A 15890-nucleotide genomic window follows, 5' to 3' on the forward strand; every position below is an offset into this window, starting at 1 on the left:
GGGGGGGGAGCGGTGTTTCTCTATCTCTCTTCAAGCAGACTATTGAGACAAGGCAAATATCCTTTCTGGAGTCTTAAAAGTCACTCTCCTATGATTGGAAGCTCTTTGTGGCAGAGCAAGCATTTTTGCCTTTTGCTCTTCACCTGTCATTTCACACACCTGCACCTGGCAAGGCTTTCTCTTGACATGGAGACAAAGTCCAGTGCTGAAGGGCTCATGATTGTTGTGGGACTTGGTTCTGAACACTTTACATCCCCCTTGCTGCTCTCCAGGAGGTCAGACTTCAGGAGCACAACACAGATGCTCTTGCACATGTGAGAGGTATTTTTTAATAGCAAAATAAACAAGAAAGGTGGGGGAAAGCAGAGGGAAAAACTTTCTCTCTAATCATTAGGGCAAACCTAGTTCTTGGCACACTATGGGAAATTAGTAGCTTTTAAGAAAGGGCTTTTAATTGCTTAATCTAAGTAATGTGGACAATGGCATACGTGTTTTATTTTAGGGTCTATCTAGCCCACTCAGAAAATGTAATGGACCTAATTTTCATTTAGTATAGGTCTGTGCAGTTCCTAAAACATCTAAATGGCTATTAATTTAATCAGGTAATTTAACTATAGCTCTAGAAAAGGCCACCAGCTAGTTGTCACGCAATGATTATGAGGATGACATTTCTATCCCATGATGCCAGAGGCAGACTTTGATACATCATTTTCTTTTTGAAGGTTAAACTCAGATAACCTGCCTTTGGCATTTAATTAGCTACATATTAAACACTCTTTTAATAATAAAATGATTAAAAATTTTATTGCTTCTCAAATGAGGCCCTTTTAGATAGATTTAATGACTTGGTTAGAGCACTGTAGTTTGTGAACCAAACCTTAGTTAGACCAGTATATAGTATAATGATATGCTTTACAGCTTGCAAAATCTGTATTTTATTCAAATGACTGCCATAATCATTTTGGGTAAAACTTATAATGCATTCTTCTGTATTTTTAAGTCTAACTGTTAAATGTCATTGAAAAGTATCTCAGAACCAACTGATTTCAGGATTTAAAGAAATGATCAAATTCAGGTAGTTACATTTAGCTGCAGCAGGATTAATGTACTGTATTTTATACAGAAATTGTTTATCCTTTTAAAAATCTTTTTTTTTTCACAGTTCAGTATCTGTAAAAAAACCCTCATGTTCACCTAGCAATGATAAAAAAGCGTGAAGTGGTTGACAGCCTCCACTCTTTATTTGGTATAGAAATGTTAGCAATTTAATGAAAACTGACACAAAAAAAGATAATATTTTTCCCATTCCTGCATGGTAATAACAGTGTCATGACTGCAAAATAGCTGTAAAGATAATAATTCCATGGGCTGTGCCCACAGAACAAATAGTGCTATAAGGCAAATGGCATTTAAGAATATATATATATATATGTATGTATGTTTTATATCTGTGCACATACAGATTTCTCTCTGTACTTAAATCAAAGAAGCAGCTTATCTACAGATTAAGATAATTATGAAAAACTCAAATTTTTGTGGCCAGGAGTTTGGCCTGCCAAAATCCTATCACCTTCACAGCCAGAACTAGGTCATCTCCTCACAGGCAGTTAGTTAGTGGCAGAGACACATAATGTAGGAATCAACCTACCATCCAGTCCCCTTAAAAGTGATCCCTTAGGGAAGAAGTAGATTGTCAGGACAGCTAGATAAAGAGGGAAGTTCATCTCCAAGTCTGTCAACCCAGCACTTTCCATGGCCATAAAAACAAAGGAGATAAAACAAGAGCAAACCCAAGGAAGAAGTGAAAAGTGGTATCTTTTAAACTGTACTGCCTTGTTTCCAAATCTTTGAAAGATTTCTCATCACTAAGACTCTGCTGGAAAAAATAGTCGTTCCTCAACATCTATTCAACCCAGTCATGACAAAGTAAAAGCTGGAGCCTTTTTAAACCTGCCCTTTAGAAGCAGGAAGGACAGATTATTTCCTTCGCTAAGATCTATTTGATAAAGGAAAAGTGGGAGGCCATCAGGACTGTGGTTATGCCCTTTTAATTTTCAAGCTGCCTTAGTCCCTGTCCAGATGTAAATTAGGACAATCTCCAAGTTCCTCTGCTTACAGACTCAGCTGAGTTGCCACAGTGAGTAGAGGTCTACTTCTCCGTGTTCTTCCCACATCTCCTGTGCCAGGGCAGGCATGCACCAGTGTCCTTCTCACCACTGACATCCACACAATTAATTAAATACCTCTCTTTGACACAAGCCACCACAATATTTATAGAGTCAGGGCAGGTGTTCGTGTCAGGACCAAGAGCACATCCCCATTGTCCTGAGCAGCCTCTCACACAATGCCCTGGTGATACCTCAGCCTGGCATGTCCCTGCAATTTGTAGCCACCAGCCCACCYGGGTTGTTGGCTGGCACTGGTTGCWGTTGTTGGACTCAATCTGCTTCTCTTGCTCAGGTGCTGTGAGGCTGAGAAATTTCTGCTGGAGCTTCTCTCCCTCTGTCACCGCTGCCTCTGGTCTCATCAGCCCTTGGGGAGCAGCCTGCTCCTGCTGCTCCCTGACAGGTTTCTAGTCAGTGCAAAATGCTGGGGTTGGGTTTTGGCTTGTTGCGGGGTTTTGGTAGGTTTTGGCTGCGGGTTTGGTTTGATTTTCTTTATGCCTGGCCAGTCTGACTCCTGGTAACTGTTGAGAGCTCCTGACAATGGTTTCACACAGCATTGTGTGGATCTGTGGACATTCACAGCCTGCTCCCTTCCAGCTTTTGGAGGCCAGATCTCATTTCAGTTTTTAACATGTCTGCATGCCTAAATATATGGTATCTGTAAAAGGGTAAGATGTGCTTTGCACCTCACTTGATGCTTACAGCACCTCACCTTTGAGATGAGAGAAAACTTTAGAATTGTTGTCCTGACAGCCCAAAGGCAGCACCACATAGAACATTCACATTTTATAACCTAAACGAAGGTGTTCCCACAGAGGAACACCACAGAAATRTTTCCAGTAGAAATTGCAGTGGATAAAAGAAAAAAGACCAGGTTATCTGCTCTTGGGCAGTTCTTATAAAAGCAAATAGAGAGAATGTAAAATGCCACCATTTCAGTTCACCTCCACTTTAGTAAAATGCAGTTAAACCACCAGGAACCACAGCCATGCAGCAAGAAGTAAAGATTTTRGAAGCTATTTCTTCTCATATATAGCAGACATGCTGCTTCAAGACACAGTTAATCACTAGGTGATGACACTCACATTGTTGCCTTTGCACCACCCTTTTGTGAAAAGTTGGGAAAAAAAAATCTCTCAAAGTTTGCCTTCAAGTAGATACAGATTTCCACTCCAGAAGAATGATGGTGGGTAAAAAGAAAGGCTAAGGATCTTCTTAAATACTAGATCTGCAAGCATGCAGTAAAAAAAAAAAAAAACGGTAGACTTTTTCAGTATCATCCATTTTAAGCATGCCTTCCAACACTGGGACCCTTTCCAGGATGACTTTTGTTTTCTGGGGTTTTGTTATGGAAGTTGAACCTTCCTTTTCAAATCATCCAACTCTGCAAGCTATTGTTATGTGAAAGCAGAGGAATGAAACAAGAAGCAAATTTGTCTTAAAATGCAAATGCCCTCTTCCAGTCATGCATGTGCCTGCTCTGGAACCATGCCCACCTTCTGCAAAAATCCTGGGCATATCAACTTCCATATTCTCATTTTCCTTGGTGAATAATGGCTATCCCTTTTCTTATGTTCCACTTCTGTGCCCAGCTATTCTCTTTCTGCTTTTTCACAGGGGAAAAAGCTATGATCTTAGCATCATGGGATGAGACTTTAGTGCATTATCTATGCTGCAGGTGAACTAGTGAGTGAAGAAGGCTCAGGCAACCCTCTCTTTTCTACTCTTTTGAAACTATATATAATTTTTACTTTTGAATACTACAAAAGGACATCCTAGCTTGGTGGATTGCATGGCCAAGGAYTAAATACAAATTTTTAGCCCTTTTRTGCCTTTTGCARTGCCCATCARGGCTAGAAAGTGTGAATACAGGTCAGAAGCTGTCCTCCAGCAATGCCACTAAGCAGGTACTTGGGTAAAATCCTGACTTCAGGAAACTCTGCCTACCTGCAGCAATGCTCATGTTTACCCAATTTATTAAAAAACATCAGTCACAGCTAAGCCAAACATATTGTATTAATGGTTAAGCCAAGTAGCCACTTGTTGCAATGAAATCAAACTTTTCCCTTTCTCCTGGGCATGTGATCCCACACTCCCAATATCCTATAGAGTCAGTTCATAACATCAATAAACATCTGACTTGGCAAGGAGAAGGATTTCTGGTTGCACAGTTAGCAGAGCTGGCTCACTAAGGAATCTGACAAACCCCAGAGCTGGCCTAAAGGAACAAAACCGGGACCAGGATGGTCTCTTTCAACAACAGTGAGCCTTCTGCTGTCATCAAATGATGCCCTAAATAGGAACAAAACATAAAAATAACTCGCCAGCACTTCTTCAACAGAAAGATAAAACAAAGCTGTAATTTGTTGAGAAAAGGCAAGGATCCAACTTTGTAAAAGTCATAATCACATAACAAGACTTCCAGAATTCAGTACCATCACATGTTATTTGGTGACACAAGCAAAGAGATTTGGATCTGCATCTTACACTTTAGCTCCAAGCTACCTGCAAAGTAGTGGAAAATACAAAGTGGATCTGGAAACAAAGTATTTTGTACTCAGAAACTGCAAGAACTTCAAATGTTCAAAAGTGTATTTCTAATTATTATTTAAAACCACCCACAAAGACAAAACCCAGAGCTCTGCATGTGAAATTATAATCTCATCTCATCTCATCTCATGATTAGGAACTGGCAAACTGCTGCAAACTATTTGTAACAAAAAGTACACTAATAGCACTGTGCTAGCACGATCAGAACTACAACACCTGAAAATAAAAAAAAAAAAAACAGAAGATGAGATGCTTCCATGCAAAAGCTTGATGCAAAATTTCATGGAGGAAATTAATCTTTCCTCTGACTTCAATGGCCTTTCTGTGAGGACTCAAGCATGTAAATTTAAGAGGTATTTTTTTGCTTAGATAATTGGAAACAGAAAATAAATCTACTTACCAGACTTYAGATTTATATTTGCTTATSTTTTTCCTTTAGAAAGTAGGAGGTGGTGAAAGCCACTATGAGCTTGATGTACTTACTTATGAAAGAGAAGTGCAGTGAAACTATACATATAGTTTAATTCTTCATTTGGACTAAAAAAAAAAAAAAAATGGAAAACACACAGTTATAAAGAAAAAGCAGGCAATGAAGAAGACTTTTATGTTCAGAAAGATACATCRTTTGGCTAATAAATGTCTGGGATAATAGTTTTAAAAATATTTACTGTTTAAAAAGTTAAAGTCACACTATTAGTTTAGCATCACCTTTTTTTGGTTTGAAATACCTGAAGTCAAGAAAAGATAGTGCAAAGTGGTAGCATTTTTACATTTCAATATTATTTGGCTTTGAAACTTACAGTTTTCAGTCTCTGGGTTTTTTTAAGGTACATTTTGGCAAGCTGTTATGCAATTTGTATTTTTCTTTTGGAGAATGGTTTCAAGGCYGGAGCTAGAAAGCAGCTGACTGATAGTTCCAAGCTCAGGAGACAAGCATTGGTTTGGAGTTCCACATACTTACAGCAGGTAATGCTTCTGGCAGAATGRAAACAAACCCAAGGAAGAATAAGGTTATTAACTTTTGCMATGGTTTAACCCAAACCGTCYACCAAGCYCCTYACAGCYGCTCGCTCACTCCCCCACCAGTGGGATCAGGGAGAAATTGGAAGGGTAAAATCTGGAAAACCAATGGGTTGAGATAAAGACAGTTTAAGAGGGAAAGCACACAAGGAAAGAAAAAAATAAGGAATGAATTCATAGGAAAGCAGGGCCTCAACACTCTGCAGTCACCTGAAAAACAGAGCATCCCTTTTATATGAAGCTCTGGTTCAGGCCCTCGTGGCCATAAGAGCTTCTATCAGTTAAAGGATCACCATGAAAATAAGAATCACGATCTGCTTTCTTGGAATGACTCTATTTAACCCCAAAATGACTTTTCTTCTTCAAACAGGGTGGGTAGTTTCTACTGAATACTACTTGATTTCCAAATAAAAACTAGATTATCCATAATCATTCATATTTAAAWTCCTGTTATTTTTTTTCTATTTTTCTGTGTATGAACTCAGAATTATGTGCACAATGTGTTCCTGAACCCCAAACCTCAYGACCTGAGACAATGGAGCAATCTACTCTTCCAGCATATTCTTTGGCCTGTGCCAGAAAACAAGTGATCCTTTTGTTTTAYTCCTGGCTTAGTGTCTGAAACATTAAAGAACTGATCATTTGTAAGGAATGTGTCAAATCATTAGGCATATTTTGATACACATCAGACATTTTTCTCATAGTGAGTGAGAGTGATGAAAGACCAAAGTTGACTGCCTTTGTGGCAATAATGACTCAAGAGCATAAATAAAGTGATTAACTTTCTGCTGATAACCAGTCTTAATACCTCTTTACCCCCAATAGTAACACCAAGTGTCACAAAAAGGAAAACTTTCCACACAGGTTACCCATTCTAAGTAGCACTCTACTGAGCTCAGCTGCTGTGCTCAGCCACACATGCAAGAGGTAACACTGTATTTTCATCACTGAAAATGCTTTGCCTGTAGCAGTCCCTGTTGCAGAAGAAAAGTTGGATGTGCCCAGTGGAAGGGAGCATTTGCTCCCCTGTGGAATATAGTAACGATGCAGAAGGCCAAAAGAGAAATCACTGCAATTTTCATTTTATATATATAAATAAGCTTCCCATAGATATGTACAGCTTTTCCTGTGTAGAACAGCAAGGATTCTTGCTTTTACAAAACCAAGTAAAATCCAGCTCTGCCTGGCAACTACTACCTGCAGAGCACRGGAGCTTTCCTTTCCTTACACGAAGTACATGAAACCTTACTCCCTGCCCACACAACYCCAAACCCCAAAGCTGTTGTTTCTCTGCCCACTTACTGCTTTGCTGTCTCCCCTCAAGGACAGAATCTTGGGGGTTTCATGTAATTTGTATGAAAATGTAATGCTTTCCAGCTCTTTCATTTATGTTATGCAAAGTCAGTATTCTCCTCTCCAGAATTTAAAGCATACCCAGTGAAACTTGACAGGTAAGGGAGGGTAGGTGGAGGAAGGTCTTAGAGGTCTGAGAAAGCGAATATAATTTACAGCACCTAAACCCATAAAATCTTATTAAATATGTAAAGGCAGCSTACCTACCAGGAGAGGAAACTGGGMAGGGCTGGCCCCAAGCACAGAAGACACGCTCCACAGACACTCCCTGGTGACCTTCAGTGGGGAGAGGACTGTGTGTCAGGGAGCTTTCCTGCACTGTGGCTCAAATCTTGTGGGAACGGACAGCACTCCATCCACCCTCCCTCTGCAGCAACAGTGGGTGAAGTGTGGGGTCTGTGTGTGTATTTGTCCATTGTGCCACTCCTTTGCTTGGCAGGGATTGCTGGGGTGGATGAATGAGAAATCACTACCCTGTGTTTTTAAACAATTCCTGGGAAGTATCCATGACTTTTTTTGCCATTTTTACCATAGATCGGATCATCTAATGTTTTGAGTGTATAGGTAGGGTGTAGGAAGTGTAGCTGTCCTGTGAACTATGACCCACCACAGCCCATGAAAACACATTATTGGGCAAAACTTACCTTTGCCTCTCACTAAATTCTTCCCCCAGTCCTCTCAAACCAGYTCTAAGAAAAGCACTATTAAAATGCTAAGTCTAGGAAATGCTCAATATCAACAAATGAATTTTTCAGACAAATGCTGGTTTGGGGCTTTCCCAAGCATGTCAKGCTCAGTTTCCAGATGGGGCCCATTTCTATGAATTTGTAGGAACAGAGTGTGCTTAAAGACCCCACACGGATGTGCACAGAACCAGATCCTACACTTGATGGATTAAATCATATGTCCATTGGTCAAACAACACAGAACCATTTCCAAAGTTTTCCAGATGCTTGGTGTTCTCTAAAAGGACTAAACACATATGATTTACTGTGACACCAAGTAAAATTCATCTTTCTCCTTCTAGTTCCTTACCTTTTTTATCCCACTCTCTTTGCTTTCTGCCTCAGTGAAAAAAAAGAAAGAAAGAACATCTTAAGCACGGCACTCAGCCTCTCAGCTTTACTACGAATATGAAAAACAAATGCTCAAAAGAAATGTATCTGGCTCTATGCAGTTCTCTAAAATACAAGATGCAGTGAAAGACCTGTCACAAGTCTTACTGCAAGCATAAAAAAAAACCTGGGGTTTTTCCTTTGCATGCTTCACATCTAATCAATTTACAACCTGACACCATTCCTAGAAAACCTTCTTTCTCACTGTACAAAGGCCTGRTATTCAAGCATTTTTGAGTGATAATTCAATAGGATTAAATTACACTCATGTGACAGCTCAACCTCACTAATGAGGTACATTTCAGTAAACTGTTGACAGAACTGTCTGGAAGGCTTCTTTAATTTACCAACATGTAACAACATGGGAAAAGCATTAGTCAACTAGATGAAGATGAATAAGCACTGGGGTCTGGGGGCATTTTGCATTAACACATGACAACCTAAAAGTGTTTTTGTCATTTGCTCTTTTTAGCCCMAGGCAGTCACTGAATAACTGGTACCTGTTAGTGTGATTGACTTACCAAAGCAACAGAAGGGATTATATTTACAAATGTCTGTATGGAAAACAAGCCAGAAAAWKKTTTTYYTTTTTTCTTAAAAGATAACAGTTGKTCTRTGGGAASATGTTTTACAGCTACAGCCAGGCTGAAAGAATATTTAAATCTCCTCAGCCTGCCAGCATGCTGCCATCAATTATTTAATTTCAGAGTTCTTTAAGATTAGAATTTTTTTAAGCTTGATTAAAATATATAATTCCAGGGAGCTGTTGACTAGCAATAGTAGATATAACCTTTTACTAAGGAGAAAGTGTAAAAGGACATGTAAAGGATGCAGAGAAAAACTCTATGGCTTAGGGAGRCTAAAATGCATATGAAAACTAAGATAAAACAACGCCAGTGACTTCAAATGTGCAACTTCCTGTAGGTGTAAATCATTAAAGATGTGATGAAAAATGTCTTGCCCGATGAACTCAACTAAWGTATCTGTGCATTTTTAAAACTAGGAAGGTTAAACACTTGCAAATAGCATAAGATTTAAGCAAAGCAGTTTGCACCATGACTGAAGTGGCCAGTGAAGGAAAAGTCTGCCTTTCTATTTAATCAGGTTGCATATTCAGTGTGTGTGCATTTTAATCTGTTTTTCCTTGGCATTACCTGGCGCAATGAGTTCACTTCCCCAACATGGATTGTCTGCTTCAGAGGAACTAAAACTTTTCTTGATGGACGGGGAAAAAAAGACAACTGAATCAGAACCCAAGTTTTCCAGTGTAGTAGGAACAAGATAAGCATCCTAAAATAAGACTGTGGTAGAGGACTGAGTGAAGAAGGAGATTTTTTAAGCTTACCAAAAGAGAAAAATTGAAAGGCTGATTTCACTTGAATGGGAATCAGACCCCAAAACCACATAGCTGTCTGATTATATTGAATTTGAAAAATATGAAAAGAAGAGAAACAAAAGAGGCATAAATAAATATTGCCTTGAGTAAAGCTGATGAGGTTAAGTGATAGATAACCACCGAGTCTTTTAAGATTCATCTTTTCCCATTGGATTTATGCTTGTCTGCTGCTGAGCGCTACAATCACCTTAATTTTTTCCATCTGTACTGGCTGTACTACCTGAAGTCACTGCTTCTTTCATCTGGTCCTTATTAAAACAAGACTTAATTTCACCAAAGTAACCTAATAGTGTCAGTGATCCCAAGTTTTAATACCAGTCAACAGCCCTCCCCAGTCTCTTCCGCATTTCAGACTGAYGAGAGCAAAAAGGGCTACTTGGCTAACACCTGGGGAGTGGCATAACCACTGTAGTCTCATGCTGAGTGTCCCTGTCACCTCCCTGACACTTGGCACAGTAATACCCCTGGCTCTGAAAAGCGGCAGATCCACAGAACAGCACAGGCACAATATTAAGGACAACCTCAACAGTTTAGAGTAACCCACATTTTGGTCTCTTCACACCTACTACAAGTTACTTTCTACAAGAACAAAAATACTGCAAGTCTGGGGCTGGCAGATGCCTCTGTCCTCCTCTGCCAGGAAATCTCTGCACTCCTTCCCCAGTGACCTCCCCTCTTTACAGCTGCAGTGTTGGTATTTTGTATGGGCTGTGCTCTCCTTCACAGCAAATGCTGGGGAGCCAAGAGCTTTTGTCTACATTTGAAAAACTGAGTTTTGAAAATGTATGGAGAAATGTCTCAAATGACAAAYATCCAGAAGAAGGAAGAGGGAAGGGGAAAGGTGATTCTCATATATGGAAGAGCTTGTTTAAAATTGTTTCTGAAGACCCTTGCATGTTGCAATCCCACTGATGGCTGATTGAAAGCACTGATGCCACCAAAGTAGAGTAGAAAGATAGATGCGTGCTGTGCCGATAATGTATCTTTTTTAACAGTTTGAGTCTCTGGGGCTAAAAAGAGCTGGTGCGTGACTCTGTCTCTTCCTTTTTTCCCTCAATTCAGGTGCAAGTATATTTATTATGCAGCAAGCTGAAATCTTTTTGTACGAAGAGTTAACTTTTTTTTTTTTTCCACTGAGTTTTACTGTTTATTGGAAAGGGGAGTTACTTACACCATTTTCACAACTGCAGTGCCAGAGTAGCTCACAGTCCTGGGTCATTCATCATTGCAGAATTATTTGAAGGAGGGGTAACCCTATTACCCACACTTTGTGCATGGCAGAACTTGAGCTCAGAAGCTGGTGCATTCAAACTCAGTGACTTGCCCAAAATGACATCAAATTCTCTGCCACAATGAGGCCCTGAAYTTGRGTCAACCAAAGTTRTCWATATGGAAAAATAAGTAATTCAAARARCTTTCTTTTCAGACAAACCAGCTTGTGAAAACACATTTAATTGGTTCTTAGGTGTACCAAAAGTCTACAGCTGCCAGGTGACACCTTGAATAATTCTCAGGATAATATGGTCAGGCATATTAATAAGTCTATTGATGGCTTTAGGTGTTTTTCCTCTTTTTCTATTTTATTATTAATTGTTTCTAMCTACAGTGTAATCAGTGAGACTGAAAATGCTGGCATGCATTGGCTAGCCAGGGAAAGGATAAGAGTCCTAGCATCCAGAATACCAACAGAACTAATTGTCTAGCCTCTTAAAAACACAGGGATTCGATTTTTTTTAATAGCACAAAACTTTCCTAACTGGTCACCAGTATCCTTAGGAATAATTTCAACTGCTTTTCAGGAATCTTGTAAATTTGTTCCTGCCCACAAATACTTGACCTCTTACAGAAAGAGAATTACAATTTTATAAGGTGAGGTGCTCTTTCAGAGACCAGAGTTCATAGGTGTCCTCCCTTTTCCCTTTTAACAAAAATACTTGGAATTAGTAGAACTTAAGAAAGCAGTCTGATCCTCTTTAATGAAAAACAGCTTTTTTTCAAGTCCATCTCATGCGCTGCCAGAAACATGTRAAAAAGGAGGGAAAGTTAAAACACTGACTCCATTCTCATTTATTTTTGCATGACAGAAGGCAGCTTTAGAGCATACATGAACCTGAACAACTTCTCTTCCTCAATGAATCCATGGATTATGAACTATACTGTGTTTTCTCTCAGACCCCATGACCTTCTCAGGCACCACAGATGATGCTAAGGAAGTGGGTGTAGCTGAATGAGCACGAGGATCTAAGCCATGAAGGCTCTGTATGTACAGAGAACTACAGCATATTCTGAGCTGGAAGGGACCCACAAGAAGCATCAAATCCAACTCTTCAGTGAATGGCCTGTACTGGGATCACACCCACAACCTTGGCATTACAAGCACCATGCTCTAAGCAGCTACATCACAGACATCCATTGTGGATTCACCAGTGGGTTAAATGTACACTCCTCTGGAATGAGTTCATGCTCAATAATGTCATCCTTTCTCWACAWGAAAAGAAATTGGTCAATGCAGAAYTTAAAGTAGGAGACASAGGGGCACCAGAAAATCTGGTTTTTGAGGGCTTCCTCCCCAACAGCATCATCGTGCACACAGCCGGAGCTTGCTGGCAGTGCTCACCCTCTCAGCACCCTCAGCAATCTCTACAGGGCACTCAGAACAGAGCTCGGCAACCTCCCTTGCTCCATCCCATAAGGGAAGGGCAGCAATGCCATCACATCCTCCTGACAGTTTTATCATCAGTTCCAGAGCTGGATCTTGGAGCTATTTTATCTCTGTGTTGAAAAATCCATGAGTTATTAATTTACTATATGCCCATCACTGTCTTGATTCTTTTGTTCAGTGAAGARTCCCATAAGCCAGTGTCCTTTTTTAAAGATTGTAACCCAAGGACTKCACTGATGGCAATGCCTTTGGGCAACGATATCCACAAAATCTGCACTTTCCAGTCCACAGGCAGTGCAGGAAATGGTCAGGAAAGGCAGTCAGCTCCACCCTGTCCTCCATGGCTCCAGTTCTCAGAACCTAAGTCCCAGTCCTACCTCTGCTGACYAAGGGAAGCTTTTGGGGCAGAGGTGATGAGCTGGGCTGGAGATGCAGCCCCTGCACAKGAATCAGCTGCCCAGGGTGGCTCCTTTCTGCAGCTGTGGGCCTGAACACCAGTGGAGCAATGGGCACAGGTAATACCAGCCTGGAGGCATCTCACAGCTAACAAACATTTGAGCAAATAGCTCAGCTCCCACCTTGCCCTTCAAAACATGTCTTTACTGACATTTGTGCAGCACCACCTAACACCAGGGAGAGAAGAGGCACCATCCCAGAAAATACATCATTGTCTTAAAAAATAGAGCACCTACCCAAACTTCCCTGTTGCTTGTTTGCACTGCATGGCCTTGAGCTGCCCTGACAGAGCAGCTGGGTGGGCAGARTGTGGATATCCTGCTCCATCTTTCAGGTCAGGGAGAAAAACATACCCTAGGCTGCTACTGCTGCTGTCACTCTGCTCCTCCAGCTCRGAGGACTGACAATTCCTGCTGCTCTTATCTGCTACAAGATCTGCCAGCCAAAAGATGACACACAATTTGTCTTGTTATGACAAATTGCTTAATTACAAGTTTGGCAATATGTAATACTTTATATTTGCTGCTATCGTTAAAGCTGAAGAAAATGAAAAAAACATCCATTACCCTGAGAAAAAAAGTCTACTCTTACCATAAATTTCTGATAAAGAAATGAAGTAGGTTCAAGTTTAATCACACCAGCAGTAAATCAAACATCAAATTTAAAACAACGAATTACAAAGAGCCTCCTCACCGTCAGTTAGCATTGATAAATTAGTAATGTAATATTAAATTATTCATATCTTTTTTTTTCCTTAGGACTATAATGATATACCGTACACAGCACTGATAATTTACTTAGGCTGAGTCCATTCATTTAATTATGCTGCTAAACTTGGTAGGCCAATTGGTCATCATGAGAGTTTCCAGGCAAGCTAATCACAAATATATAGAACATGTCCCTTATTGTCCCCAGCGGCTAAGTGCTAAAATGCTATTTAGTGCTCAGAAGGTTAATGTCCTGCTTATGTAAATTGTCCAATTTAACATTCAGCAGCAGTATCATAAATTCTGGCTCCAGGATTTCATTAAACGTATGTTCAAACTAGTTGACCTTAAAGGTTAACAAGCACAAGTTAAACAGGACAATTATTTAACTCGCTTCTTATCAAGAGACTGAAGCACTCTAGCCATTTAATAGTTATGCATACTTCACAATTAGAATTCTTAAAAGGTCTCTGATAAAGAGGCAGGTCATGAATTTTCATAAGGATGTCAGATAATAACTATTTATCTGCACTTGTTTTTCTTTCTTATAAACTTAAACTTTGATCTTAACATTCAATTAGAAATGATTCCACAGAGAAAGACTAGGTGACTCAAGGAGCTTGTCTTCACATTAATTTGAATCTAAATTAAGCTTTAAAAACATTGCATCCATATTGTCTCCTACAGAAATTAATTCAGAAGTTAGCGACCTATTCTTCATGCAAAAACTGCTTCAGCCTTTCAGCATCAGGCGATCGAAAACCACTGAATGCCAAATTATTACATCAGGTTAACCACTGCATTTTAATGCAAATCACAAGGAAAAAAACTATCCCTATACATCATGAAATAATTTGTATCATACACAATCAACTTGCCTCGTGCTATGTTAACCAAAGATGAAGACAGATTAGCCGAGATCATTCCTTTTTTACGCTGCCCTATTTCTCACACAGACTCCTTTCCGGAGGCTTTGGTGAAATATGAACGGCAGCAGCTCCTGAAAGTGGCTGCCACAGCCACTGCTACCTGTGGCAGCAGTGATGCATTGAGAACAGCTCCTCTGCTGACATTTCAAATCCCAAACACAACTTCTAAATGCAACAGGATCAAGTCATAGCTTGAGGGATACATTAAAACAGTAAACATACACAAGAAATCTCTGGAGCTGGCATAAATATATTCCAAGGAAGTCATAAGAAACCTTTCTTTTCCCCCCCAAGCTCAATGGTACAAGGTGATTTCACTTTCACACAAAATAGCAACTACAGTATTATATTTATAAATCATGCAGTTGCCACGTTATTTTAGAAAAAAAAAAGAAAAACAAGGAAAGGAAAGAGAAATTGAAGGGTTATTTGAGAGAAAACAAACCTTTTTCTTTTTCAGTGTGATTATGCTTTCACTCATGAGGATTTTTTTAGTACAAAACTTTGTTCCTGAGTGTGTCTTCTCTAAATAAGACCACAGAACATTTTAGAGCTGTGGCCTAACTCTTTCCAGTAACACATACAAAAAAATGCAAGTCAGATGCAGCAAGTCCATGAAGATGGAAAGTTTGCTACATATTTTTCAGTAYTCTATATTTGAAGTTTTCTATCCTAAAAGACATCAGAAAGCTACATGCTTTGGCAGTCAGGACAAATACTCAAGAATAAAGTTACGTCATGTAAGCCTTGAGGGGAAGGAACTAGGGCTCTGAGAGCTGCTACCTGCAGTACATTTAAAGAGCCCAAGGAACTGTGATATATTCTAATTTTGCAAAATTAGCAGATTACTTTGGCTTGCTTCACCAGAGTTTTGTTTCCTAAAAGCACTGTAATTTAATGATGGCAAAGCAATACATGATGAATACTCATTTGTCTTTCTAAAGGTTATTGAAAACCTTGCAGAAAGAGAAGAATTTTCTAGCATCCTGAAAGTGACAGCTTTTTATGACCTCATGTGTGGCTCCTTTTCCAAACTTCATCTTTTGAATTCTGGCATCAAATTCTCCCTGAAAGAGGACATAAATAAAATGGAATGGCTAATGGACTAAAAACACTTATGATCAGGTTTTCATAACGAACATTATTAATGGCTTCCTTTGCACATGCACTGACATTAGTGCAATACTCATTTCTAAAGTAAGATTTAGAGCCCTATTTGCAATAAAAAGCTACCAGATGCAAATAAAAAATGAGAGATTCCATTACATAGCTACACACAATGGATTTCTATTAAAGATAAACAGAAACTTTCTCTTCTAAAGGCAGGAAGAGCTTCATTRGAAACCCACACACGGATGTAGGATTCACATGTGTCTTCTCAGACAGATGTGGGTATGTTTCTTTCACTGCTATCAACAGTACCAACACCTTGGGTCTGGTTTGAGTAGCAATGAACACACACATCCTATTTTGATTCTTCCTAGAGCTGTGAATCCCACATCTTCACATCTGAAAAATCAGGTTGACAGAATCAAGA

The sequence above is a fragment of the Malurus melanocephalus genome, unplaced genomic scaffold (genome assembly GCF_030028575.1).
Source record: "Malurus melanocephalus ecotype Western Australia unplaced genomic scaffold, MMel_1.1 scaffold_942, whole genome shotgun sequence".
NCBI lineage: Eukaryota > Metazoa > Chordata > Aves > Passeriformes > Maluridae > Malurus > Malurus melanocephalus.